General features: G+C 37.8%; 1 protein-coding gene across 7 annotated transcripts in view; it reads right to left on the bottom strand.

Moving 5' to 3' along the window:
- Positions 1–25312, bottom strand: part of GREB1L (GREB1 like retinoic acid receptor coactivator) — a 350508-nt gene that overhangs the window by 197738 nt on the left and 127458 nt on the right. For all 7 annotated transcript variants that reach the window (XM_056823781.1, XM_016431665.2, XM_016431666.2 and 4 more), the window contains one exon: positions 22449–22550. The gene's annotated coding sequence lies outside the window, so the exon portion shown is untranslated. The remainder of the gene's footprint in view (positions 1–22448; positions 22551–25312) is intronic.

Here is a 25312-nt window from a genome sequence, read left to right as displayed (position 1 = left end):
AATGTGAATGGTAGGATAGTATATGGGCCAGAGTGTGATATATATATATAGTTGACTCTTAGTGATTGTTTGTTAAATTAATGAATGAACGACCGTTAAAAATATCAAGGTCTTTATCTATCTCAGCCATTCCAGGGAACTTTATGGCAGGAGGACAGGCACCTGATTCACAGACCAAACTGGAGCAGAGAACATGTGAACTTCTGACAAACTAGGAAGCTTTGTACCAGATGTGAAGGAGAAAAGTTTATTTTTTCCATTTAGTTTGTTTATTTAAGTAAGGGGGAAGGGGACAGCTGCTGCTTCCCATTCCAAACTGCTCAGGGGATGACCTCCCTTTCTTTCCCTATAAACTAACAAAGTTGGCTATTGCAGTTGTCCGGAGTGATCTGGAAAGGAACCAAATCACTACTGATTACATTTCATCCACAGTTAGTTTAACCTTTGAAACATGCCAATCAAGAGAAAAAGACCACTAGGTAAGGTCAATGCAACCTCACCAGGCCTAGCATTCTCCCCCTGTTTGGATAGAAAACAACCGTGTACTCAGGAAATCATCCCCCAGTAATGTAAAATATTCTATAGAGACCACAATTAAGAGTGCAGGAAAACAAACTCTACAGGATAAAAAAGAACCGCATGAGTCAATATACTTGATTATAAGAAAACTCACCTTATATCTGTGTGCAGGGAAAGGGTGATTATGTATAGTTTCTCTCACTTTTTTCCTACACACTTAAAATCAAATAGGTCCATGAGAATTGGGTCTAAGATTTCCCTGATTTAGAGAAAGCCTAGAAAAGGAAACTCTTTACTAGCACAGAGGCCAGCTCCTTTTCTGCATTTTAATCTCAGCATATGATTTCTGTAAATGGTTTAAACATTCTTCATTTTGAAGGTATGATAACATTTATTCAAACTGTGTTGCCAAGTAACAGTTGTTGTCTGCTCTGCTTTCTCATTATCAGAAGACTTGGGGAACACTAAGCAGCCATTCCTTATTTCAATATTTGTAGAGAAGACTTTTGTTCAGGTATGGGTTGGGCCAACTAGATGACCTTCGAGGTTCCTTCTAAATCTAAGATTCTGGGATTCACAGACACATCTATTTTTTCAAAAAGGCCTTCCCCCTCCCTCTAGCCCTAGCATTCTCCCCCCCCCCCCGCCCCCCCACCTCTACCCCTTCCTCATAAGTACTCTTTATTCTGTTTCTTATTAGAAAGAGGGATGTGTTTGTGAGCGGGAAAACACACCATCACTAAGACTAATTGAGCATGGGTAAAGTATTTTAGGTACAAATGACCCACTTTTATGTACTGCCAGAACTACTCAGCAAGGGTTTAGTGAGGAGAAAACCTGTGGTCTTTTTCTATTGAATTCATGCAGCTGGTGGGTGATAAATTGATGGTTCTCCTTTTATGGTAGGGTCAGAAAGACAAAGAAAGAAACATTTTATTATAACTGGCTATATTTTCTATTAATTAGTAAACTGTTTCTTCTTCAAATGTTCCTTGTCACCTAGATGAATTACTTCCAGTTTCAATCCTCACTTTTCAAAGGTTAATTCTTTTGTTAAAGGAGCCAACAGTGGTAAAGGGGGATGCTTATTCTTCTAACAAGACAAGTTGGTACAGAATTGTTGGCTCTCTCTTTAAAAGGGAGGAAAAGAATAGATTGCATTAACTTCCTCGAATGCTGTCTAAAAGAACTGGAGATTCTCAGGGCACTTTAAAAATACTACATAACGACTTCAAAGAATCATCCTGCTTGCTTTTCAAAACCTGACATTAATTGGAGCTATGAATCAACATTCTTGAGATTTAGAATGAAAATAATGCAATCATTAAGCATAGGGGAGTTTTCAAAAAAAATAGGTCTTCTAAAGTTTCTCTCATTCCCACCTGATTTGTTCTCCAATAAAATGGGATTAAAACTGTCAACAAATAACCAAGAATGATCAGAAGTTGTAGCAATTGGTTGATCTCAGAAAAAAGTACATTATATACACATTCAAAAATTATGTGTCTATTTCCATGGCTACTGATTATACATAAAAAGATTGGAAGAATATTTAGAAAATGGTCTCTGATCCTCAACCTGAGTTATTTTTTGAAAGAGAAAATGATGGTATTAAAGGGCAACAAAATTGTGGAATTTATAAGGCAACAGGTCCATGAGATATTGAAACCTATTAGCCAGTAACCTTAACCTCACGACAGTGTATTGTCACAACAAGTTATTAGTTTGGACTAAAATCCAATTTGAATTTTCTTTTCCTAACTTTTTTCCCCAAATATTCTCTTCACTTTTTTTAGAAGGCATAACCTAGACATCTCATTCATAGGGTAAATGCTAGCAATTTAGCAAGCCAAAAGCACAAGTGCTTAGTTTTTTAAGTGTAGAACTTTTTTTTTTAAAGAATGCTAAATTTTGAACTTGAACCTTTTAATCAAATTATGACTTTATACTGTAAAATTTTGGGGCAGCTAGAGGACACAGTCAGTAGAATGCTGGGCTTCAAGTCAGCAAGACTCATCTTTATGAGTTCAAATCTGGCTTTAGACATTTACTAATTGTGTGACCCTGGGCACATCATCACTGCTTGTCTCAGTTTCCTCATCTTTAAAATGAACTGGAGAAAGAAATGGGAAACCAAACCAGTCCAGTATCTTTGCCAAGAAAACCCCCAAAGGGATCACAAAGAGTTAGATACAATTCAATGACTCAACTATAATTTAAAACAGCCCCAGCTTTCTTATATATAATGTGTTTCCAAAATCTATAATCACTGAAAATTCCTTATCTTCTCAATGATGTGGGGAAGGAATTCATTATTCAGGTTCAGGTTAAACCAGATAACTTCTGACATCCCTTTCACAATCTTGAGATTCTATGATTTTTTAGCTGTCCATTTATTTAAAATTTAAATGTAATTATATCATATAATATATTGTAATTATATATTATATGTCATATAATAATTTAATTAATTGGTTAAATGGAATTCCCTGGATATCAACTATCCAGAATTACTCATGTAATAGTGTCATTGTAGTTCTTGGGGCCTTTAAAAATGGCTGGTAGATTAGAAAAAAACAGTAAAAGGGAATCTAATTGCAAAGTTTTGAGGAATTTAAAAGACACTGTTGCATCTATTAGATATTCACCAAAACTATACATCATTAAACATTCACATTTTATATCATATGTAACCAAATAAAACTTTCAGCATTTAGAAATATTCTCTGATACATATAGATCCAAACACCAGATTTACAGGAGATACATATACAAATTATGCATTCCAAAATTTTACATCCACAAGCACATGAAAACTCTAGCTATAACAAGAAAATGCATTATCTGTCAGAAAACCCATGCATTTTATTCCATGGCATGGTCGATTCTACCTTTCCAGCTTTATATCATATTAGCACCCCTCCATGCATTCTGTTTAAACCAAAACTACTATTATTCATTCTTAAATCTCACTATTCTTTTCTCACATGTATATTAAAACATATTGTTCTCCATTTTCTAGAACAGGCTCAGTCCACATTTCTATTTGTCAAAATTATTCTCTACCTTCAAAGACCAGTTTAATTGTCACCTGCTTCATGAAGCCCTCCCCAAATGCTCCAACTAGAAATCCTTTACTCCCAGAATCTCTCAGTCCTCTGAGACTTGTCTTACATATTTATCATACTCAGATAGAAATTATATCTATTTGAATTATAATTACAACAATAAATTAAATAATTATAATTATTTGAATACATATTTTGCACTAAACTCAAAGGTAAACTCTTTTAATTGTTATTAAATTGCTATTAATTATTACTATTGTTTCACCTTTATATTTTTAGCATCATTTTTTAAAACCCTTACCTTCTATCTTAGAATCAATACTGTGTATTGGTTCCAAGGAGTGGTAGGGGCTAAGCAATGTGGGTTGAGTGACTTGCCCAGGGTCATAGAGCCAAGAAGTATCTGAGACCAGATTTTAATCCTGGACCTCCACACTCCAGGCCTGGCTCTCTGTCCACTGAGTCCTCCAGCTGTCTCCCTTCAACATTAGTCTTAATATTTTGTTTACAGTAGCCTCTAGTAAGTTTTGTTGTTGTTGATAACTGGAATTATGACTCAGGTTCTCATATTAGAATTATATACAAAAATAAGCCAGCTAGAACAAGTTGTGGGATATGACTGTAATGAAATATCATTGTTCAATAAGAAATGATGAGTAGGATGATTTCAGAAAAATCTGGAAAGACCTCGATGTAAAGAAATGGAGGAATTCCATGTGAACTGGAATGACCTCCAGGAATTGATGCAAAGTGAGAGGAGCAGAACCAGTATAATATTATTATACAGACTGATACACTGTGATACAATGGAATGTAATGGACTTCTCTACTGGCAGCAATGCAATGACCCAGGATGATATCGAGGAACTTATGAGAAAGAATGCTATCCACGTCCAGAGAAAGAACTGTGGGACCAGAAATGCATTGGAAAAATATATGCTCAATCACATAGTGTGATAGGGATGTAATTGGGGTTTTGATGTTAAAGAATCACTCTACTGCAAATACAAAGTATATAGAAATGTTTTGAACAATGATACATGTATAACCCAGTGGAACTGCTTGTCAGCTTTGGTAGTAGGGAGGAGAGAGCAGGGGAGGCGAGGATTATGAATCATGTAACCATGGAAAAATGTTCTAAATAAAAAAAAGATCTATATGAACTGATGTAGAGTAAAGTGAGCAGAACCAAGAGAACATTGTACACAGAAACTGAAACATTGTGGCACAATCAAATGTAACAGACTTTTCTACTAGTTCAAACTTTTTAAAAAACAAAGATTAAAATTTTTTTCATGTAATTTTGGGGGGGAATTCAGCCAATGAGAAACAGCAGGGTGTGTAATGACAGCAACTAAAATGCCACCCTTAAGAAGGTAACAGAGTAACTATAAAAATTATGAGAAATGTAATAAGTCGACAAGATAATAAATATTAGATGTTTATTACTGTTGGGTGATGGGAAAAAGTACCTGTAAAGTATATATGCAAAATAAATATAAAATTAATAATGACAAATATATACAAAATTGTTAACTAAAAGCATAGTAATTCAAGGCAAATGGCTCTGCATAACTCAATTGGTCTTGATAACAGGGGAAAAGAGATTTAGACCCAGAGAGAGATCAGTGTCCTTACTTTACAGATGGGGAAATTGAGACATAGAACATAAACTAATTTACACAAGATCATATAAGCCACTTAACCCTGTTAGTCTCAATTTCCTCATTTATGAAATGAGCTGGAGAAGGAAATGGCAAAATATTTGTTATCTTTGCCAAGAAAACTCCAAATAGATTCATAGTCAGACACAGGTGAACAACAACTATTTACTATTTGACCTTGGACAAATCACTTTTGTTTTTCCACATCAATTTCTTCATTGGTAAAATGAGGTGGAACTAGATGCTTCCTCCCTTTTTTTTTTTCTAAACCCTTACCTTCTGTCTTGGAATCAATACTGTGTATTGGTTCCAAGGCAGAAGAGCTATAAGGGCTAGGCAATGGGGGTTAAGTGACTTGCCCAGGGTCACACAGCTGGGCAGTGTCTGAGGCCACATTTGAACCCAGGACCTCTGGGCCTGACTTTCAATCCACTGACCCACCCAGCTGCCCCCCCCCATACTTTTTAAATGTTGGAAATGAAAACTTTTTTTAATATTAGAAATGAGTCTGATTCATATCTAGGAAAATAACTTATATGGAACAATACCTTACTGCTTTTGATACCAAAGTCTTTCAGTTATAGACTTTAGAGATATTTACCAAAATTGACATCTGAGTATTTAGAATCTCTTTAAGTAAGGGAAGGGACACATATAATTTCTATTCTCAAAATGAATTAAATAAATTCTCAGCCTTTCAGAAAATGAAATCATTTGATATTTTATAATATGTATATCTAACCCAACAGTATTTTCAAACATTTATTTAGCAGAATTTTGTGGCATTTTTTCATGTATCCAAAACATCTTCATTCTTGACACGATGCCGTTTTTTAAAACTTTTGGTGAATTGTAATGTGCCTTATAGTTACATAATTTCGAAATAACTTCTATAAAAACTAGGGAAAATGCCTATAAAACATTGTCTGGTGAGAGACAGCAACAAGGAATGGAAACAATCAATTTTTTCCATCAGAGATCCTTCAAATAAAAATGCCTGATTTATTAATTACTAGTTGAACCTCACAATGTCATGGATGTAATCCAAGGGTCTTGAAGGATGCTTAAAAGACAACAGAATAATGTTCGTGAAATCTTTTAACCTTCTTTCTTTGGAAACCCTCTGTCACAAGTCAGAAGGATAATGTCCTTTTTTTTTTAATCAAATGAAAAAAGTTGTTCTCACACGAGCATAATTAATCTTGTGACACCATGACAAAGAAATTCTTTAAAAGGATTTCTCCGATTTCCTCTTTAGACAGAAGATTGTCTTTATCCATCATCTGTCCTTCCTGATCCCTTCTTGCTGAATATCCACATCAGCAGAATTGTCCATCAGACTAGACAGCAGGAGGTAAATCTCTGAATGATTGATAGGGCACCAATGCTCTGCAGGCCTATTTAAGTGTAAGCATCTATTGTTGCAACCTTACTTTACAGCAGTTAAACAAATATAATAGTCACCGATTCAACCATTGTTCAGCTAGACTTGACTAAAAACTAGTAAGTGAAGTTAGTGAATGACAATGCACAGATTTTAAAGCCTGATAACAACTTTACTGATAAATTTAAACCTGAATTTCCATTTATAAAAAAAGAACTCAGAAGGAAAACACACACACACACACACACTGTAAGGATGTCTGAAAGTAGAAAGAGCTTTTTCTTAAACCATATGTATACAGATACAGAAAATAATGAGCAGCTAATACTGTCTGATTGTGGTATACGGTGTGTCTTTCCCAGCAACCTTCCAGTGACAACGTTTTGGTTTTTTTTTTCTCTGCAAAGCAATTATCTGAAAGAAAATTCTGGCTAGGATACTATTTTAAAAGATATTTAGTTAAAAACTCCAAGTGTGTGAAGATGGGGTAAAGTGCCATTACCACTTTGAAAAATATGGCATACCTGTTACATTACCAACAGACTCCCCCCCCAACCCTTCCCCCCCCCCCAAAAAGGTGGCCAGTGACAAAGATTTTGGCTTCTTCATGTGATCTTACTTTATTGTGGGAAGGAAAACCGAGGACTACAGAAGGCTCCTTGCAAGTACCAGTTCCTTCCTCGATGGAACTCATTAAGTGCCGCAATCTAGGTCAGTTTTAAGCGGGGCAGAGAAGCGCACTGGGCATGGCTCCCAATCCACTGAAAATGTCAGCTTGGCTCAGCACTCAAAGCAATCTCCTCTGAATGGAAATCAGTCTAGAAACTTCACTGGGCTAGGGTAAAAGCACACCCAATAACAACAGTAAAGGTTATGACAGTCTTTGTGTCTTTGTTAATGCTGCCAAGAAGAGCTACTTGATCCGAGACACTAGAACTCACTGACACCTATGTTCTATTTGCACCAGAGTGACCTTGACTATTCAGTTCTGGACACACCCTGTGAAAATATTTGTTCGTCCTTTATATCGCCCGGACACTGTTTGAGGCGGGACTTCATAGGCCACTGATTAAGCTAAGTGGGGCTTCCTCTGGCACATTCGGGAGTGCCAACTACTGTGGACTACCCGTCAGGTGGATAGCTCTCCTTTCCTTAAGTGCAGGAATTGGCCGCTGGGCTGGTGGCCAGGGCGTCAATACTCCGGTGGTTTCCTTTTGTTTTTGTTTTTCTTTTAAGAGAAGCTGTATCTACGATTGGATTAGGTCCATCAGGGAACTTGGAAAGATCCCAAAAGCAGCCGTGGCCAACCCTGCAACAGGAATCCCTACTCCCTGCAGTCCAAGGAGGAAGACCCAGAACATGGGGAGGGGAGACCATGAATGGCTGAAAGCGGCGCTAAATGGGTGGTGGGGGTGGTGGAAGAGAAGGCAGATGTGAGCAGACCCAGGGCAAGAGATGGGAGTTTTGAACTTTCTTGGACTCCCTAACGACAGAGACCCCTTTCCTCTGCTGGATTCTCCGAAGCGCTAATGGTCTATGCTGCAAGAGTTCCTTCAGGGAGCCCATCACATACTGCTCACCCTTCGTGGGTATGCATGGAGGGGGAAAGTGCTAAGGCCACATGATGTAATGGAAAGAGATAGGAGGCCTGGGCTCAAGGCCCAGCAGTCATATTTACTAGTCATTTGACCTGGGGCAAGTTAATTAGCCACTTGGTGACTGCTGCCTTCTCAGTAAAATCGAGATAATAGCATCTACCCTCTCTGCTTCATCAAGATAAGCTATGGGGTTGAGTGGATAGAATGCTAGACTTGGAAGGAAGATCTGAGTTCAAATTCTACCTCAGATGCTTACGAGATGTGCCATCCTGGACTCAGGTTCCCTCATGTGCAAAAATGGGAATAATAATAGTATCTATGTCACAGGATGGTGGAGAGAATCAAACAAGAAAACATTTGTAATGTGCTCTGCAAACCTTAAAGCTTTCTATAAATAAATGCTGGCTAGTATCAAGATGTTGTATGGACCGAATGAGATAATATATGTCAGCGTGACCATGCCAAGGTCAGTGCCTTGCACATAGTATGTGGCTTAATAAACACTGGTGGATTTATTGCAAGGGAATCTGTGTGGCAAGCTGTTCCTGCAGCCCACACCCAACTGAGCCTGGAGTGTGTAAAGTCCTGGGTAGAAGAGCTCATGACCAAGACTAGGTTAACCGGAGGAGGCTTTTGGATTTGCAAGGAGAGCAGGAGCCTGCCTGCACAAAATCCTCCATTTTTCTTTTTCAATGAATTAAAAAATCCTAAGCATTCTCTTGATCTTTTGTTTTTTCTTTTTCGAGCCCACATTGGCTTTAAAATGAGTGGGGCTTCAGTGGAATTGCTTATCAGCTCCAGGAGTGGGGAGGGAAGAGGGAAGGGAAAGAACATGAATCTTGTAACCATGGAACAATGCTCTAAATAAAATAAATAAATAATAATTTAAAAAAAGTGAATGGGGCTTAGAAAAAAGTCCAAAAAGAACTAACTTAATATGCAAAAGGTCAAATATATATGCAATTACTAAGATTTCTGGCAGGATCATTTTGTATTAATTATTTATTTTGCCTTGAAATACACCTGGAATTAACCATCTGAATAAAGAAGAGATAGTATTGAGAACAACATGGTCATTTTAATTTTCATAAAACGGTGAGAGAGACTTAAAAATGAATGAAATTAATAATGTTATTGTTATTATTAATATTAAAGTAGCCTTCCTAATAGTTTAAAGTTTTTTCTTTTTAAAAAATTTTAATTAATTAAGAATATTTTTCCATGGTTCCATGATTCATATTCTTTCCCTTCCCTCCTCTCTCCCCCCTCCTGTAATCAACAAGCAATTCAACTAGGTTTTACATACATCATTGAACAAGACAATAGTTTAAAGTGTTTGAAATGTTTTTTTCTATTTCTATGGAAAACATTGTATAGAGGGGCAGCTAAGTAGCACAATATACAGAGAGCCAGGCTTGGAGTCAGGAAGACCTGGGTTCAAATCTGGTTTCAGACCCTGTATGACCCTGGGAAAGTCACTTAGCCCCAATTGGATAGCCTTGACCCCTCTTCTGCTTTAGAAATGATACTCTATGATAGAAGGTGAGCATTTAAAAAGAAAAATAAAATACTATATAGGTCTGAAGAAAATAGCTCTATGTGAATGTATTCATTATTATGAACTGAGCGACTAAAATTATTTAAAAATCATTCAAGCTTAGCCTTTTGAAATGAAGGATTTGCAATTAGGAAATTTTCCGAGAAAGAGAACACAGTGTCCTTGGTTTAGTAATTCACCGCAGCACCAGGTGAGTCTTTGCATTGTGTACTTAGCAGTGGGGTAAAAGCACAGGTGCAAAGGGATGCGGGTATCTTGGGTGCTCCAGTGTGATTGGTGCAGTTTTGAACCAGTTCCACTCCTCCAATTCTACCCTTCACAAGCTGTGTCACCTTGACCAGTTCTAATACATGAAATAAAAAAAAGCTGAACTATATGATCTCTAAGGGCAGCTAGGTGGTACAGTGGATAGAGTGCTGAGTTTAGAGTCAGGCAGATCCAATTTCACGAGTTCAAATCCAGCTTCAGACACTTAAAAGCTATGTGGCCCTATTGGCCCCACTTTCCTCACCTATAAAATGAGCTGGAGAAGAAAATGGCAAAACTCCATTATCTTTGCCAGAAAACCCCAAATGGAGTCACAAAAGAGTTGGTCACAACATCCACAACAATGGATGATGTCTAAGCTTGTCTTTAGCAATCAATATTTTAGAACCTAATCACTCCATTATGTGCCATCCTCAGTGTCATGGTGGTCCCTAGCTTCCTTCCAGCTCAAATGTCACTTTCTCCACGATCCTCTCAGCTGCTCATACCCACTTTCCCTAATTACTTTTGCCTAGTTTTCATCCATTTTGAGTATATCTGTATACCAACAAGTAATCTCCCCAGGGAAAATGGAGATGCCTTGAAGCCAGAATCTCTTTCCACTTTTGTCTTTGTATCCCAACACCTAGCACAGTGCAGAGTGCATAGTAGGCTCTCAATAATTTGTGTTGATCAACTGATTCTTCAAGCTCCTCTAGGGTCCAAAATAGGTCTAATAATAGTAATAAATATTTCTACAGTGCTTTAAGGTTTGTAAAACATTTTCCTCACAGCACTCCTGTAAGGCTGGCAGTACAAGTATTATTATCCTCCTTTTACAAATGAGAAAATAGAGGCTTTGAGGAGCTGTATCTTGTCCAGGCAATATCTGGGGCAGGATTGTCACCTACTAAGTCAGAATGCTTTTTATTGTCTTACAGGATAGAGGCAAAGCTGGACTCACGACAGGTTGTGCTCACAGGTTGGCACCAGGAAACAAGATGATGGGGATCAAAGTTCTTCAAACATATCTTGCAGAATGCCCAAGTTACCTCTTGAACATTGCCTCCTTGTGATGTGGTATCCATGGCTTTCAAAGTCTATGCCAACACAGCAAAAGTTCTGCTAGGGTCACCCAGGTTGGATGTCATTTGAGAAATTATTCATGGTTTTTAATTATTTCAAACTGCATGAAACTACAAAAGCCCATGTCTTTAATATCCCTATTCCCCCAGGAACTCCATACAGCTAAAAGAACTGTGAAATATATTAACATAGAATCATAAATTAAGAGCTGGAAGGGACCTTAGAGGCAGAGACCAACTCTCTCTTTTTACAGATGAAGAAAATGAGGCTCTCAGTGATCAGGCAGCCAGTGTCAGAAGTGGAATAACAGAAGGATTAAACCATTAACAACTTGGGGGCAACAAGGTGGCTCAGTGGATAGAAAGCCAGGCCCAGAGATGGGATGGTCCTGCATTCAAATCTTCCCTCAGAAGGGAACTTCCTAGCTATATTACTCTGGGCAGCTCACTTAACCCCAATTGTCTACCCCTTATCACTCTTTTGCCTTGGAATAAATACTTAATATCAATTATTTTTCTTTTCCTTTTTAAAAAACTTTTACCTTCTGTCTTAGAATCAATATTAAGTATTGCATAGGAGGCAATAGTAGGGCATAGAGGTAGAGCTATCCAACAAGTAATGGAAGTAGTCTGCAGCAAGTTTGAATCTTGGTTAAGAAATATTTATTAAAGACCTACTTTGTGCTCATCACTATCTTGTCTCCATCCCATTAGAATGTAAACTCCTCGAGAGTGCAGACCACCTTGCTTTTCCATTTAAATCTTTCATGCTTAGCACTTGCTAGATTTTTTTTTATTCATTTGTGATTTAAGTGTGTTATAGGATATTTACCAAATTATTCTCAGCCTGGGAAAATATAGTGCTTAACCAAAAGAACGTTGTAAATCTGTGACAACTAGGGGACATGCTTTAAAACAGTACAAGGGCTAATATTAGTTTCTAAAACAATGGATATAATAATAGTGCTGATAGTCATTTAAGAGGTGTTTGTGTTAAGAAGGATGGTATATTTTTAATGTACCATTTTGATTCCATTTCTCTTCTCCAAATTGTAGATGCAATATTTCTGAGAATTTTGAAGCTACAGGGTGGGAAAAGCTGCTTCCTTCTTCAGGAAATATTGGGGAAAACTGAAATAATTCAACACCTTTTTTCCAGTACTATTTACAGATATAAAAATTTTTTAGTTTGGGAATGTAAAATATGCTTTATATCCCATGGCTTACTCACAAGATTCTATCTAGTAATTTTTTTTTTTGCCTAGACCTATGATTTTCAGTGCTTCAGGAAACTCCCACTGAAGAAACTTCTTCCTCCAATACAAATGAATAACTCTTCTACTATGCTGCATTATATACTTTTAGAGAATTGCTCAGAGACCTGAAGAAGCCAACTTAAAATAGGCTCATAGAGTCAAATGCATGGTAAAGGTGAGATTTGAACCAAAGTCTTCTTGATGCAGGAATGAGCTAGCTATGTGCTCTTCTTCCCACTGCCTCTCCTAGCTACTATATAAAATTTAAAAGTATAACTTATTGAGATAATGACAAAATCACTCAATGTATTTATTTTTATATGTCTTAAATGGTTAGAAATGCGCAGGTTGCTGAACTTGAGGGGATCCTGCATTTTTAAGAATTCCCAGATTAGGAGAAACAGGTCAAAAAATCCGCAAACCTGAGAAGGAAGAAACCACCAAGGATATATTACAATAATTTCAGAACTCTACCTTTAGTTCTTGGGACTAGTAAAGAGGAGCCTTCTTTCTTCTCTTGTGAAAAAAAAAAAGCAGGGTTTCTGAGAGGCCAAAAATCTTGTTTCTGCATTTGAAAATGGAGCTGTATTTGTCTCATTATACAGAAACTGTGATGATCTGATAGTATAGAAAAACTGATACAATTTTCTGATCACATCATTTAAGAAATAATTTTGGAGGAGTAATGCCTTAGTAGCAACAAATTACCTTACTTTAAACACTTTATTTTAAAAACCACAATCTTTTTTTTTTTAACCTACCTTCTATCTTAAAATCAATACTGTGTTTTGGATCCAAGGCAGAAGAGCATTAAGGGCTAGGCAAGGGGGGTTAAGCGACTTGCTCAAGGTCACACAGCTAGGAAGGGTCTGAGGTCATATTTGAACCAGGACCTCCTGTCTCTAGGCCTGATTCTATTCACTGAAATACCCAGCTGCTCCCACAATCTGTTTTTTTAAAAATTCCTCCCACAAGTTCCCTCTTGCTCCCCTGTTTTTTTTTTATTCCAAACCCTCCAACATCATATCTCTATTATAAACACTGTGTTAGATAAAAAATGCCTGAGATATATAGGTCACCATGTCAGATATCTTTAGTAATCTCAAAACCAAATGTTATCTTCAAAATCCTACTCCTAGAGTTGGGATATAAAGTACAGATAAATAATGTCTAAGATATGTATGTCACCATGTCAGATATCTTTAGTAATCTCAAAACCAAATGCTATCATCAGAATTCTTCCCCTAGACTTGGGATGTAAAGCATCTAGGCTCTGGGATAGAAGAGGTAAGTGGGAGGGGGGCATACTAGGACTAGAAACAGAATCAAGAAGGGTCAAGGCTAGGACACAACACCCTCAAGTTTATGCTGAAAAGGCACAGTGTTGGGGCATCTTCATTCCTTTATTTTTAAAACATAGTTCATTAATGTTTAAAAAAGATTCAGCATCATTGCCCAATAATCTCTCTTCCCACATACAAAAAGAACCTTCTCTTTTCAACAAAATACACTTTGAATCTCTTTCTCTTCCCCCATCTTGTTGAATAAAAAGTATAACCAAAAAAAAAAAAAAAACCCAAACCAAACTACTTTCAAAACATCTACTGACAGGTGGAATGGACACAATAGTAGCTCAAAGAATAGCTTAAAAAATCATCCAAACATTTTGTTTCTTGTTAAGAAATAGTTCAGATATTCTTGAATTAGCCCCATACTTAAATTCACAAGCAGGTGGGAGAATTTGGGAACAAAGAAGATAAACTATCAAATAGTAGTAAAATCCTTTCCCCTTTCTCAGGAACAAACCTAGTTAAAAGAAACGAGGGGAAGAAGTCACCAACAAATAAAAAAGGCTTGGCGAGGAAATCTATTTGGTTCTCTCACCCTTCAGGTCACTAAGTAAGGAGACTCAGAGGCAACACTGTATTACCGCTTTTTGACAATCTGGTTATCCATCCAATCTCTCCTGGCTGCTCTTGTCTTTCCATTTAAGAACATTTTTCTGCGAGCCAACATACCTTAGCCTGTCCTCCGTCCTTCAATCTGTCTTTGTATCCTGGTGCACATATGTGTGCAACATAGGAAACCTCAGAATCTTTGTGGCCCCAGCCAGCTCCTCGGAAGGGCAGCTGAGCTGGAGAATTGGGTGCTTAGTTCTGCTGAGGTGAGTGAGCCAAGAGCTGGGAGGTGGAGAGAATGAAGCCGAGCTGGGCAGGGCAGGGTGACACCCAGGCTGGGGTCAGACAGCTCTCCCAGGATTGTGTTTTAGCTTGCTGCTTCTAACCCCAGTCCTGCCCTACCCAGTTTTTAGCCTCCTCCTCCACTTCCCAGCCTACCTCAACCTAATCCTCACCTTTAGGCCCTTGCTGAAATGTACATTTTGTAACAAAAGAACATTCTGTCCTTCTCCCCCTCCCCATCTTTGGCCCTATTTTAATGCACGTGTGTATCTGGGAGTTTCATGATCTCCAGTAGAACCCTGAATTCCACTCAATCCTGACCTCCGCAGAAAGCTACTCAAGGGCAGATAGCCCTTCAGGAAATAACGTTAAGCATGTTTGTTACCTCGGAAAGGAACACTGGATTACTTCTAGTTCTTCTAGCTACCTCCAAAAAAATGGAGATCCTGAGACACCACTTATGAATTACCTTTATCGTTCTAATTCTGCCCAGGAATTCAGACATGACCTGGTGCATCATGAACTGAGAATTTCTGCAGTCTGAGTAGCCAGACCAGCTTTATTAAGCAGGAAACTTCTAAGAAAACAAAACAAATGCCTGCCAAAAGGCAAAAAATGCCAAATGGGTAAGGTTAAAAAAAAAAAGTCGGGGGGAGGGCTAAGAACAACAGTCTGGTTCTATTCTACCTAGTTTTACTACAGGGGAAACCAACACAGTAACAAAGTAGGAAGAGAAATAAATTTTTAGAACTTAGTTTCTCTATATGTATAGTCAGCTGTCAGAGAATAGCAGTTATAATTTGTAGTATTTTTCACCATCGTTCTTTTACCGTTTTGATTTTGTTCATTTAGACTGAAAGATATTATCCTGAACAAATCTGAGTTTCAAAATTGTTAGAGAAACCATGCCATTTTTATGAAAAAACGTCCAAGCTGTCTATACTCGTTACACACAAATTCTATGAAAATGACTACCAAATTACGACTCCCGATACAATTTGTAAAACAGTACAAAGAATCATCATCTATCGCTTACATGAATAGCAACCTTGGAAACATGCTCTTTCACAGAAGACTAAGAACAAGAATGTCATCACTTGGTGTGACATCTTGTCAGGCATAAAAAGTGTAGTCACACAAAACAAAACAAACTGGCCAGTCCCCAAAAGACACATTGTTGCAATAAACAAATAGGTGGAAAATTCAAAACAGAGATACTAACATTAAACAGATCATCAGGGCCCCCTGATGTTCAGGGCCAGACAGAGACCAAGCTGTGAAGTCTATAGTTTGCATTTGGTGCCTTTTCACCTCTGTTTCAGCATTCTCCTCCTCTGACTCAGCGCCATTCCCTGACTTCAAGGTGCCTCAGACCCTCCAGATGCCCTTTGGATACCCTCAACCCATCACTCGTGTCTGCTTTTCTGAAGCAGTGACTTTGTTTCAACTTTGTCTCTCTATCATTTCCCATCTAATTCTGCCCTCAGTTGATAGTGACCTTCAAAACGATATGATAAACTCTTTTTTAGAACCCTTACCTTCTGTCTTAGAATCAGTTCTAAGTATTGTTCCAAGGCAGAAGAGCAGTAAGGTCTAGGCAACTGAAGTTAAATGTTGCCTAGGGTCACCCAGCTAGGAAATGTATGAAGTCACATTTGAACCCAGCTGGCTCTCTATCCCTTGAGCCATCTAGCTACCCTGATGGACTTATTTTGCACAGTACTGAAGTCACCTCTACATATAGAGGTTTATTTGGTTGGGATTGAAGGAGGTAGGAATGATTCCTAAAACCAAAACCAGCTACTCTGGTAAGACAGAATCCATTGCCAAATTTTTTGATTTATTCTTCAACATTTCTCCCAGATGCTGAAGCCAACTAGTTTTAAAGTCCATTGTTAAACTTTTACTGTGAGCATTTACATCTCAGAATTGGCAAATGCCACAAATCATGGCTTGATTTATTGTTTTGTTGATTGGCTAGACTTAAGAAAGATGGAGAAAATGTTAACAGTGAAGATTAAATTTAAAATTGTGTCCTGGCTTTTTTGGAGAGCCTGTTGTCAGCACATATACATACATATATATGTGTGTGTGTATGTGTGTATTTCTATATATGAGACAGAGAGAGAAAAGAGAAGAGAATGAGAAAGAGAAGAAAGAAAAGAGTAAAAGAGAGGAGAGAGAAGAATAAGAAAGGAGAGGAGAGAGAAGAATGAGAAAGGAGAGAGTAAGAAGCGAATGAGAGAGTAAAGAGAAGTGTGAAAGGAGAGAAAAAAGGAGAAAGAGAGAAAAGAAGGAGAGAATGAGAGAGGAGAGGGAAGAATGAAAAAGGGGGAGAGAGATTTGATAGAGGCAGAGGCTACCTATCTATATGGGAGAATTGATAACAGATTAAAATATACATTAGTAATAAATATTGGTGCCTGATGTATGGCTGTGTGTACATACACATACAGGGATCAGATTATATAGATTAGGTAGATTGTATATATGTATACACATACACACACCACAAAGATGAGTCTTCCTGAATCTAAGTCCAGTGCTCTATCCACTGCACCACTCAGTTGTCATATGGTAGAAAGACTCATCTTTATGATTTCAAATATGGCCTTAGACACTTAGTATCTGGGCAAGTCACTTAACGCTGTTTGCCTCAATTCTTCTGTAAAAATGAGCTAGAGAAGGAAATGGCAAACAACTCCAGCATCTTGCCCAAGAAAACTTAAAATGGGGTCATAACGAGTTGGGCACAACTGGACAACAATGATCCCCTTTCTGAACTCATATAACCATCATCCAAGCCCATGCCCTTATCACCTCTGACCTGAAATGTCAGCATATTTCTTTTTTTTTTTTAATCCTACCCTTCCATCTTAGAGTCAATACTATGTATTGGTTCCAAGGCAGAAGAGTGGTAAGGGCTAGGCAATGGAGGTAAAGTGACTTGCCCAGGGTCACACAGCTGGGAAGTGTCTGAGGCCAGATTTGAACCCTGGACCTGGCTCTCAATCCACTGAGCCATTCAGCTGCCCCCGAGAATATTTCTTAAATCATCTCCCTTTCTCAAGTCTATCTCAATTCTAATCCATTCTTTACTCAAAATGAGTTTCCTAAAGTATAGATCTATACCATGCTCATTCCCTATTCAATAAATGATTGTGATTCCCTATTACCTCTTGGATCAACTGTGAAGAACTCTAAAATGTATAGTTCTTCATACCCTGGCCCCTTCCTTCCTTTCCAGTCTTTTAGTCCTTTATTCCCCTTTGCACACTCTCTATGATCCAGCTATTCTGGACTATTAACTGTTCTTCACACAGAAGACTATGTCCTTCCTTTCGTGACTTGGTATTGTCTGTCTTTCCTGCCTGCAATCTCTCCCTATACACTTCCACCTCTTAGTTCTCTGGCTTCCTTCAAGACTCAGTACAAATTCTACCTTTTCAAGGTGACTTTTCCCAGTCCCCTCAGAGGCTGATATCTTATGCTCTGAAATTACTTCCTATTTACTCTATATATATCTTGTATAATTCAGTATAAGTCAGTCAGTCAGTCAGACTGACCTATTAGAATATGAGCTCCAAAAGCACAGGAACTGTTTTGACCTTTCTTTGTATACCCAGATCTTAGCATAGTACCTGACACATAATAAACATCTATTAAATGCTTTTAGCTTAATTTGCCTAATATAGGGCATGCCTATGTTAGCTAGGTGGCACAGTAGAGAAGGCTCTAAGCTTAAAGTTAGGAAGACCTGAGTTCAAATGTGGCCTCAGACCCATACTAGTTATGTGACCCTGGACAAATCACTTAACCCTGTATGCTTCAATTTCTTCATTTGCAAAATGAGCTGGAAAAGGAAATGGCAAACCATTGCAATATCCTTGCCAAGAAAACCCCAAATGGGGTCCTAAAGGGTTAGACATGACTGAAATGACTGAAGAACAACAACACATGCCCATTAAATTAATCTATTTATTTATGATGGTGTGGAATTTGACCATTGCTTCATTCACTTAACTTCTATTAAGGAAAGGTGAAGAGGGAGAGGGGATAATGTGAGAAAGACAGAAGGTCATACCAAAAAAATACTGGGACATTTCTATGTTAGTCATTGATTAGCCTGTGTTTGGGGAGGTGAAAGAAAGATGAAAACAGCCCTTTCTCTATCAACGTCCACATCTGTTCTATTTCTAACCTTCTTCCTTGAGATACCTATTAATAAAATCTCACTTATCAAAAATTCTATCTTCCAAAATCTCTACCTAGTGATCGCTGATCTTTATGTAATTTCCCTAGCCGAAATGATCTGATCATGAACCTTTGGGAAGACGGGGAACTCTGGGGGCATTTCATTTATTTATTTAATTCATTCATTTTTTCAAACATCTATTATGGACCTGCTTGCATCTATATTCACTGTGTTGAACTGTTACTCAGAGAGTTGGTAACACCTAAGAAATGTTTTTTATACCTCCAGAAACTTAGAGTTCAGGCATCTGACTATGAAATTCAAAACTTTTCAAATATTTCCAAGCTTGGCATTTGAAAGACTAATCTCAAAGGAAAAGATCTTAGGAGAGATTTTGTCCTAAATAAATCTCAGTAATTCCTAGAGGAAGTCTTAGAGTCAAGCATGTATTTATACCAATCTCTGACAGCACCTGCACCTACAATTTACACAAGTGTACAATGAGAACTCATATCCAGAATGATGACCAGAACGCCCTCTGAGATCTTTAGCCATTAAAGATTAACTCATATTGAGTATGTTCTACTTAGTAAAGCAGAAAAGAAATAATTGTATGAACTCTTCCAAAACAAACTTATACAATAGGAATTTTCAAACTAATTCTTAGTAGATGGGTATCCTGTAGGTATCTCTAACTTAACATGTCTAAAATTAAACTCATTATCAACCCCTCTTCTGAACAAGTGTACCTCCATCCCTTGAAAACTTGGAGTCATCTTTTACTCTTTATTCTCCCCCATCCCTCCACACATGCCACACTCACATTCTCCCAAATATTGGAATTCCAATCTCTATAATACCTGGTTCTTCTCCATTTACAATGCTATACTCAGGAATGTTCACCTAGACTATTGCTGTAGCTTCAAAATAGATTCCCTCTCTTTCCATTCCAATCCTTCCTCCAAAAGTTTGCCAAAATGATGTACTTAACATACTGGTCCATGCCAACGCCCTGTTCAAGAAACTGTAGTTACTCCCTATTCCATCTAAGATCAGTTACAAATTCAATAGTCATCAGATTTAAGACTTTGTGCCATCTGACTCCAATTTATCTTTCATGATATAGTATCTATCTTTCTCCTTCACACACTCTAGAGTCTAGCTAAATTGGTTATTTTTTTTCACATGCAACATTTCTTTTCCTTTCATTCACATACATTTGCCATAGGCTCCCTCCATGCCTGGATGAACTCTTTCCTTTGCTGGGGGGGGGGGGGGGGGTTAGGTCAACGTAACCTCTATATGATTTTACCTTTTACTTACATGTTTAGCAACTGAGAAACAAGCAAACAAAAAACGTTCAATGGGGGTAGATAATAGTTATTTTGCAAAAAGATTATTTGATGATTGGCAAGAATTTTTAAACATTTTATGTATGAAAAGGTCTGTATTAATTGCCATGGTTGAAGGGAGGGTGAAGAAAACGATAAAAAAAAGAATTTCTGCCCCCTGATGGCTTATAATCAAGTTAGAAAATGTAAAATAAACATCTAAAATGACTTGAAGATAATAATTAACACGGAAAGAATGATAGAACACAGGCTAAAGAAATGGGTACTAGGGAAGAATAAAAGAGATTGCATAAGGGCAGGGTTAATCCTTCTCTGAACTCTCAGTGCTCTGTTAGTCTGTACCACACCACTTAACATTATTGGGTTTTAGTGTTCTTAGACCTTCAATAAAGTCCTACTTGGATGCCTTATAATGCTGTGAGATGACCCTAGGTTCTCAGAAACTATGCCAAATGAAAACAAGGTTTAGTAGTGCCTATCAAGGTAGAAAAACTTTGAGTTAATGTCCATTGACAGACAGGCCATTTTCTGAGAATCAGTCTAGCTAAAGAATGGCAAGATTTATCAGCAGAAGGTTGGCAACTAGATGATTTACTTTTTGTTGTTTTTGCCATTGAAGTTATACAAGATTCATCTATAAAGGATAGAGTACATGGCTAGAGCCTTTTTAAGAATCTGAAGAATTAATTTCATTGGAACCAGAAAAGGTCTAAGAGATCATCTGATTCACTTGACAACCTTTTATTTTATATAAGAGGAAACTGAGGGCTCAAAGTGTTAAGTGATTTATCCAAGGTCATACACATGGTGTGTTAGTGTCAATCAGAATTAGAATCCAGGTCTTCTGACTCCCAATTCTGGTTTGGTTCCATTTCACCTAGGTGCCTTCAGGGCTCATCTTATTTTCCCAACAAGATTTGAAGTTCTTTGAAGTAATGCTAACTTTCAGAGCATCTTCTCTGCAATTTAGAGCCTTAGAAAATTTCCCAAGGTCAGAGAACCCAGAGGTATACTTGAAGGTAGGCTTACCTCCTATGCCACAAAGTGTCTTAAGCTACTTATTTTAAATACATCACAGTATCTGGCATAATGCTTTGACATAGAAGCTTCTAAAGAAATAGTTGCCAACTATTGAAGAAGTAGGGAAGCTAGTTGCCAGTCGTAACATCAGGAAGACTCATTTTTATGAGTTCAAATCTGGCCTCTGACACGTTCTAGCTGTTTGCCTCCATTTACTCATCTGTAAAATGAGCTGGAAAAGGAAATGGAAAACTACTCCACTATTCTTGCCAAGAAAATTCCAAATGCTGTGACAAACAGTAGGAAACAACTGAAAATGTCTGAACAAATTGAAGGAATGTTGAGCCATAACAGCAATGCTAATAATGCCATTTATATATGTTTAAATATTTAAAATCTCAAACTCTTGAATGTATATTGCAGAACATATCAAGGAGGAAAACTGAAGTTGAATCATCCTATGAGAACACCAATACAGTCCCGTATCTTTTTGTTCTTCCATTATTTTGTCAAGTTCACTTTCAGACATAGCACTTAATGACTAGGCTAGCCCTTATTTTGTTTACTAACCTTAAATTATGGAAGTCCCTCATGCCCTTCCATGGTATATGACTCCCAAATACCCTTATCAAGCCTTGGCCTCTCATTTGAGCTCTAGTTGCACAGTTCCAGGATATTTCAAACAGTATGCCCAGTAGTCATTTCAAACACAAGAGATCCAAAGCTAGATGCATTATCTTTTCCCCAAAATCCAACTCCCTTTTCTGCCAAAAACCTCAACCTACCCCTAAGCATCAAGATCCACGATCTCAGGATTATCCTTGATTCTTTACACTTTCCTTTGTACCACTCACAGGTACCATCCTATGGTATCTCTTATAATCATTCTCCTTTTCACCATTACATGGCCACCCCCCTAATTCAGGCCCTCCTCTCTTCTTCTCTGAACTATTGTAATAGTTTCCTATTCTATTCCTAAAAAATCCTGTTTCCTAGATTAAAATCTCTCCCTACTCTAATCCATCCTTCACATGGCTACTGAAGTAGTTTTGGAAAACTGTAGATCCAATCATGTCACTTCCCTACTCAATAAGCTCCAATGGCTCCCTATTGAATTGACTCAATCAAATATAAGCTCCCTTTCAGCTTGTAAAGCCCTCCACATGACCCTTATCTACCTTACCAGTCTTATTATACATTACTACTCTTCCCTTCCTCTACATCCCACCCACCATCAATCCCTTGCTACTCCCCTCACACAGCACGCCTTTCTCCCATGTCTATACTTTTTGCTCATTCTTCATTCCTGCAAAGCATGCTCACCTTAACAAAGATTTTTGGAATCCTTCATTTCCGTCAAAATTCTGCTCAAGCAATGCCTTCTATGTGAAGCTTTTCCAATTCCTCCAGTCACGAGCACCTTCCCTTAAAAAAAAAAAAATAGATGGATTTATTTTCCATATACTTATTTGTGTACACATCACCCTCTTCAATAGAGTGTAAGTTCCCTGAAGGCAGGGCCTGTTTCAGTTTTGCTTTTGTATCCTCATACTTTAACTGGTTCATACTAGATGCTTCATAAATGCTTCTGGATTGACTGATAACATTAATATAATGTTTAACTCTAGCTCTGTGACAGAGGTGGTAGATGTTATTACTATGTGTCTACAGATAAGAAAACTGAGGAACAAAGTCTTATAGTAAAGTTATGGACCCACAAATAAAATATCTGGTGTTTTATCTGTATAACCCATTTCTTTCAGTATGTTCAAAATTATCCACTGTCATCTGGCTAAGAAAAAAGGTCAAATAGGCAATTTTAAAGCAAAATCACAAGAGAACACTAATGTACTTTTTTGATCTTCTACCATTTAAGCAAATTTGCTTTTGGTCATAACATTTAGTCAATAGATTGGATTAAGTGGTAAGTAAATGTTCATGCCCTAGTTTTGCTGATTCTTTAATAGTAAGAACCTTTCAAGAGGGTAGGTCTATTCTCATTAGATATAACATTATTTCACCTATCCCTGGCCTCTCTCAGCTTCTTTGAGTAAGCACAGTCTCATGGAAAAGAAGGATCATGTCAATACCCATACTTACTCCACCCCACCTTGATTTCCATCCTTTACCCTAGTTTATAACACAGATGTTTAGTCTTGTTTTGACTCTGTATAGATCTTGTGAACTGAATGTGCTTTTCTAGCCTGAAAACAAACAGATATTCATGATATGCGTGCAAAAAAAGATTTCTTAGGTCATGTAGGCTCTAATCAGAGACTTTGGACATTGGGGAAATTTCCTCTGCCTTGAGCCTTTTTAACATACAAAATTACTTACATTTGTCTGCTTAGTCCAGAGGCTAGCCACAATACGCACAGCAATCTCAGATTCAGGAGAGGTCCCTATTCCATTCCCTTAAGAGTCTTATCTCTCCCATTAGCCCCATCTCTTCCCCAATTGTATCATTCCTTATCCACTGGCTCTTTCTCTGCTGCTTATAAACATATCTAGAGCTCCCTAAATCCTTATAAAATGTTCACTTAGCTCTACCATCTCCTCAATGCAGAATCCTATAGCTTTCCTCTATCTCCCTTGCTCATCTCCCACCAATCCTCTGTAATATGATTCCTTATTCCACCATTCAACCAAAACTTCTTCCTTGAAGATAACTAGAAATTTCCTCAATACTAATTACAATGGACTTAAAAAGAAGATTCTTAACTTCCTTGACTTTCTGTAGCATTTGCCACCATTGTCACTCTCTCTCCCCTGACATTTTTATGGCATAATTTTCTCCTCATTTTCTCTTGCTCACCTGATGCTGTTCAGTCAACTTTGCTGCATCAATATTCTGCCTCCACTTCCTGTGTGGTAGAACTTTCTGGCTCTGTCTTGGACTCTCTCCTCTTTCAAAGATCTCATTAGTACTCAAAAGTAAAGATATCATGTAGATACCAGATCTATATATCCAGGTCTGATGTGTGTCCTGAATTCCCATCACCCATTATTACTTCTTTGCTAGATATATCCACCTGGATAACCTAGAAATATTACCGATTCAGCATGTCTAAAACATAACTCATTATCTTTCTCTCCCCAAACTCATCCTATCCTTCCTTCTAATTTCCCTATTTTTTTTAGAGAACCATCATCCTTCCAGTTACCAAGCTTTTCAACCTAAGAATCATTCTGACCTCTTCATTCTGACCTCTTCATTCTTTCCTCCTCCCCACATTCAGTCAGTTGCTAAGTCTTGCTGATTCTACCTCTCCAATATCTGTTGCATTTCTCCCTTTATTTCCACTCACACGGTCACCATCCTAGTTTAGGTTCCCTTCATATACCACTTGGGATATATATATATATCCCCTTAATGGCCTCCCTGCCACTAGTCTCTTCCCTTTCCAAACCTTGTTCCATATAACTGTCAAATTTATATTCCTAAAACCCAGATGTGACTCTATGTAACTCCTATATTCAAGAACCTTCCTTCAGTGGTCCCCTAGGACCTCTAGAATAAAATACCAACATATATATTTGAGGTTTAATGTCCATTTCAATCTAGGTCCAAAATCTTCCTAGAATAATATTATACAGTCTATATTTAACCCTAACCCTAAATTCTATATTTACCCAAAACTGTTCTGCCATGATATACTCTATATACTACTGCTGGGGGCCATCAAAGCCACACTGCTTGACATGGTCACTCATGGAAACTGGAGGATGGATGGAGACATCCACTCAGCCCCCCTCTGTTTGACTTCTCTCACTAATATCTCTTATTATAGGAATTGCTATGATTATTATTCTCCCCCTAGATTCAGGAAAAAATAATATGAGAGCAAAATACTTGCAGGATTAATACAAATGTCCCATGTTTTTCCCCCACAACATCATCAAAAGATTATACTTGCAAAAACAAACCCAAAGACTCCTATGGGTTAAACTTCTAACGAAACTGCACTCAGCATTCCCCACCCCCATGTACAGGACAGAAACAAGCTCTCGTGAGCTAGTATATTAATTACCCTTTAGGGAGAGACTGGTAGGCTATGCCTCACTGACTTGCTTAACCAACTAATACTTAAGTAATCTGTCTTGGAAACCCCTCCACCCTCCAAGTGAAACACTAGAAAATTATTAGCCTGATATTAAAGAATAACTATGTTTCTGTTACCCTTTGA

This window comes from Monodelphis domestica, chromosome 3 (assembly GCF_027887165.1).
Source record: "Monodelphis domestica isolate mMonDom1 chromosome 3, mMonDom1.pri, whole genome shotgun sequence".
Classification (NCBI taxonomy): Eukaryota; Metazoa; Chordata; class Mammalia; order Didelphimorphia; family Didelphidae; genus Monodelphis; species Monodelphis domestica.
The sequence above is the reverse complement of the archived record's forward strand: the minus strand, read 5'-3'. Positions and strand labels throughout refer to the sequence as shown.